We start from the raw sequence: 4,763 nt of genomic DNA on the forward strand, positions 1-4,763 counted from the left end.
CCTGCCTCCTGAATTCCTTCTCACTTTATCTGAAATGCACTTGGTTTTCTAATGAACTGCAGCTTGAAAGTAGCTATTTTATACTATATGCACTTTTTCTATTACTTATAAGCTTGTCTAAAAGAGCGGAGGGCAGAACTCAGGGGGAGTGGTTTGTTGTCTTTGCTAGAATTCCTCCATGTTTTCTGAAGTTTGAGGAGTCTATTTCAAAGTTCACTTGACTAGGGATTGTTGTATCCCATTCCTATACAAAAGAGCCTCAACCATTGAAACCTCCCCCAGTTTAGTGTGCTTTCCTGGAGTCCTCACAGCCACCTAAAACACCAAGCCTATTCCCCACTTCTCACTTTACCTTCTCCTCAATAGTCATTTTTACTTTTCCAGAGAGAAGAGCTTGAAGATAAAGAAACTACTTAATTCTCTTTTCTCTTGGAATATATGTGCATATGTATGTATTAACTCCCAGGATTTTGTGAACACAACAATATGAACTTTGATGGAATGTAGGCAGGATTGGAAACCTTGACTTAGTCCAGACCAGAATCTTCTATCTTGGCTTGACTGCTATTTGTTGATATTTAAGATACTGAGTTGTGAGCCTTTGTTTGGTGTGGATGAAATTTTAACTTTCTTAGGTATTGGCAGAAACAAAGTCTATAAGAATGCTCTATTTCATTATCTTAAACAAAAAGTACAATAATTTAGGGGAACCTGGGTGGCTCAGTGGGTTAAGCCTCTGTCTTCGGCTCAGGTCATGATCTCAGGTCCTGGGATCAAGCCCTGCATCAGGCTCTCTGCTCAGCAGGGAGTCTTCTTCCCCCTCTCTCTGGGGGGAAGAGAGTCTGCCTCTGCCTACTTGTGATCTCTCTCTGTCAAATAAATAAATAAAATCTTTAAAAAAAATAATTTTTAATGCACATATACATTATACATTTTTTCATTATACATTTGATATATGTGTATCTTAATTTTTTCTGTTATAAAAAGTTATGTATCTATGCCTATATCAAGTCATTATGTTGTACACCTTAAGCTAATACAGTGTTGTATGTCAATTATATCAATAAAACTGGAGAAAAAAACCCTGGGGAAAACAAAATAAATGTTACATATCTTTAGTTGTAAAAATTCAAACCATATGAAAGTATAAAAAGTAAAAAGTGATGGGGCACCTGGATGGCTCAGTCGGTTAAGTGGCTGCTGACTCTTGGTTTCAGCACAGGTCATGATCTCAGTCGTGACATTGAGCCCTGAGTCAAGCTCTGCGCTCAGTAGGGAGTCTGCTTCTCTCTTTTTCCCTCTCCCTTGGCCCCTTCCTCCACATGCATGCACATGTGCTCTCTCCTTCTCTCTCAAACAAATAATAAATCTTTTTTTTTAATCTTTTATAGAAATTTTATTTATTTATTTATTTGACAGATTGAGAGAGAGATCACAAGTAGGCAGAATGGCAGGTGGAGGGAGAGGGAGAAGTAGGCTCCCTGCTGAACAGGGAGCCTGATGAGGGGCTCAATCCCAGGACCTTGGGATCATGACCTGAGCCGAAGGCAGACGCTTAACTGACTGAGCCACCCAGGTGCCCCAATAATAAATCCTAAAAAAAAAAAAAAGTAAAAAGTGGTGCTCGCTTCAGTAGCACATATACTAAAACTGGAACAAAATGGAGGAGATTGGCATGGCTCATACATAAGGATGACTCGCAGACTGGTGAAGTGTTCAAAAACAAAAAGTGAATAGTGAAAACTCTTGTTTTCTTGTCAGTGCTTTAGCCGTTCAGTGAAAATTAAAAATTCGATGAAAATCTAGAAATAGGGGAATACATAGATGTTTTAAGAACAGCTTTTTATGGTAAGTTTTGCATACAATAAATATCACCTGTTTCATGTGTACAATCCAGTGAGTTTTAGTAAATATAGAGTGGTGTAACCATTACCACAACATATATATTTTTTAGAAAAATAAACAGTAACTTTCTTCATTCCTATTTAACCTAGTCTCTCAATTCTAAAAAAGGGTGCCTGGCTGGCTCAGTCAGTGGACCATGCAACTCTTGATCTCAGGGTCATGCATTCAAGCCCCACACTGGATGTAGAAATTACTTTAAAACAAAACAACACAAAACTTTAAAGTGTACTTACCGATGCCCACAGCATGCTAAACATGGTTTGGAGGCTTCTTTTGAAAGCTTTTGGGTAGTTCTCTTCCTGCAGATTAAGCTACCTGACCATCAAATACCAGCTGGGTTCATTCCACTTTCTTATCAGTGAAATCTGCTATTGTAATTTAATTAAATTTTGGAAAATTTATATGTGAGCATAAAGAAAGAGAGGTTTCTATGAAAACTAAGTTGGATGCTTTGGAAAGCTTGTTAAAATCAAATTGCTAAAAACTTATTACACTAGGCCTAGATGAGAATTCTGTGATTGGAAGAACTACACACATCTAGAAGAACTGCGTTCAGATTGCTTCTCAAGTGTCTTCCAATTATTGCTCCACTTTAAAGAAACCTTTAAAGAAATTATGGGTGATTTGTTAAAGGCAAGAAGTACAAATCACTCTAAGAAACACTTCAACCACTGGCCCCATAATCACAGATAAAGCCTGAGGCTATCTCAAAAGATTGATGAAGCAATTTACCTTTACAAGTCTTAAGTTTAAAGAAAAGAGTGACTTATAATATACCATAAACTTACCTTTCTTGCTTTTTTTTTTAAAGATTTCATTTATTTATTTGACATAGAGATAGAGCCAGAGAGTATAAGCAGGATGGGGGAGAGAAGGCAGAGGGAGAAGGAGAAGCAGGCTGCCTGGTGAGCAGAGAGCCCAACGCGGGATCGATACCAGGATCATTAACCTGAGCTGAAGGCAGATGCTCAAGCAAATGAGCCACCCAGGTGCCCATAAACTTACTTTTCTTAAAATAAACAAAACCGTATACTGTATAATGCTTTATAATTCTGCATTTTTTTTAAAGACTTTATTTATTTATTTGACAGAGAGAGATCACAAGTAGACGGAGAGGCAGGCAGAGAGAGAGAGAGAGGGAAGCAGGCTTCTTGCTGAGCAGAGAGCCCGATGTGGGACTCGATCCCAGGACCCTGAGATCATGACCTGAGCCGAAGGCAGCGGCTTAACCCACTGAGCCACCCAGGCGCCCATAATTCTGCATTTTAATTTTTTTTTTCAAGTAACAACTAACCATCAGGTCCAACAGCATCAGATAAAAGGACCTCAGGTTGGTGTGCAACCAGCTTTTCCTTTACAATATATTGAGGACATTTTTTTCTTTTTTCTTTTTTTTTTAGAAAAGATTTTACTTATTCATTTTTTCGAGAGAGCGCTTGAGTGTGGCAGCGGGAGGGGCAGAGGGAGAAGCAGACTTCCAGCTGACCAGGAAGCCTGATGAGGGGCTCAATCCCAGGACCCTGGGATCATGATCTGAGCCCAAGACAGCTGCTTAAGGGACTGAGTCAAGCACCCTTGAGGACATTTTTCATGTAGCTGTATAAAAATCTAGCATGTGGGGGCGCCTGGATGGCTCAGTGGGTTGGACCTCTGCCTTTGGCTCAGGTAGTGATCTCAGGGTAGTGGGATTGAGCCTCACATGGGGCTCCTTGCTTGGCGGGGAGCCTGCTTCTCCCTCTCTCTCTTCTTGCCTTTCTGCCTACTTGTGATCTCTCTCTCTCTGTTAAATGAATAAATAAATAAATAAATCTATCTCTTAAAAAAAATCTACCTTATCCTTTATAAAACTCACCTTATAATACACTATTGTATAGTGGATATATCCTAATTTGCTTACCAAATTCTCTATTTTGAAAATTTCCTGAAAAAATATTTTGAATAGGGAATTGAGAGGGTGAAAGTGGATTAAGATATTGAATCAGGGGGCGCCTGGGTGGCTCAGTGGGTTAAAGCCTCTGCCTTTGGCTCAGGTCATGGTCCCAGGGTCCTGGGATCCAGCCCCGCAAGGGGCTCTCTGCTCCGTGGGGAGCCTGCTTCCTCCTCTCTCTCTGCCTGCCTCTCTGCCTACTTGTGATCTCTGTCAAATAAATAAATAAAATCTTTAAAAAAAGATATTGAATCAGGCAATGGAACTTGAAGTGGATTAAAGAGTAGGGGGGAATGGAAAAGGGAGAAATGGTTCCTGCACTCATCCAGCTCTGAAATTAAACCAGAAAGTGGCAGTGGTTTACACATCCAACAGATGTTCTTATCTCTCTGGCTGCCCTGCCATTTATTAAAAAAAAACACACCATTCCTTTCTCCCTGTCCATCTTGGCTCAGTCCAGTCCGCCTACATTTCATCTTTGCCTGTTGAAATCCTAATTTTCCTTCAACATCAAGAACAAATACCACACCTGGTCATTATTAGCCCTGGCTGGAAATGATCTCTCCCCTTCCATTGCTGATAGCGAGCTGAATCCCTCCTTCCTTTCCTCCTTCCACAGAGCAATTTCTCTCCAAGGTAGTACAGTGCAGTAGCTCAGTCACAACTTTGGATCCACCAATTTGCTAGCTCTGTGAACTTTGCAAGTTACCCAAATTCTCAGCGTCTCAGTGTCCAGACCTGTAAAATGGGGAGAAGGGTACACAGCGTTATTAGGTGGACTAAATCCGTTAACAGGTATAAAGCACTTAGAAGGATGTCTGATGTGTAGTAAGCGCCAGATAAACCTGGACATTCATTTTGACTGGCGGTGGCGGAAAGTGTGGAGCTGGCGGTCCGCCCCAGCGAGCGCCGGGTCCAGGCCGGGGAGCGC

The 4,763-nt window shown here is 40.9% G+C and overlaps 1 non-coding gene across 1 annotated transcript; it reads left to right on the forward strand.

Annotated features, from left to right (window-relative positions):
* The first annotated feature begins 1,620 nt into the window (after positions 1–1,620).
* LOC125099515 (U6 spliceosomal RNA) lies at positions 1,621–1,727 on the forward strand. The gene has a single exon (XR_007127233.1). It is a non-coding gene; the product is annotated as a U6 spliceosomal RNA (small nuclear RNA).
* The last annotated feature ends 3,036 nt before the right edge of the window (positions 1,728–4,763 follow it).

This window comes from Lutra lutra, chromosome 4, assembly GCF_902655055.1.
Source record: "Lutra lutra chromosome 4, mLutLut1.2, whole genome shotgun sequence".
NCBI classification, from domain to species: Eukaryota; Metazoa; Chordata; class Mammalia; order Carnivora; family Mustelidae; genus Lutra; species Lutra lutra.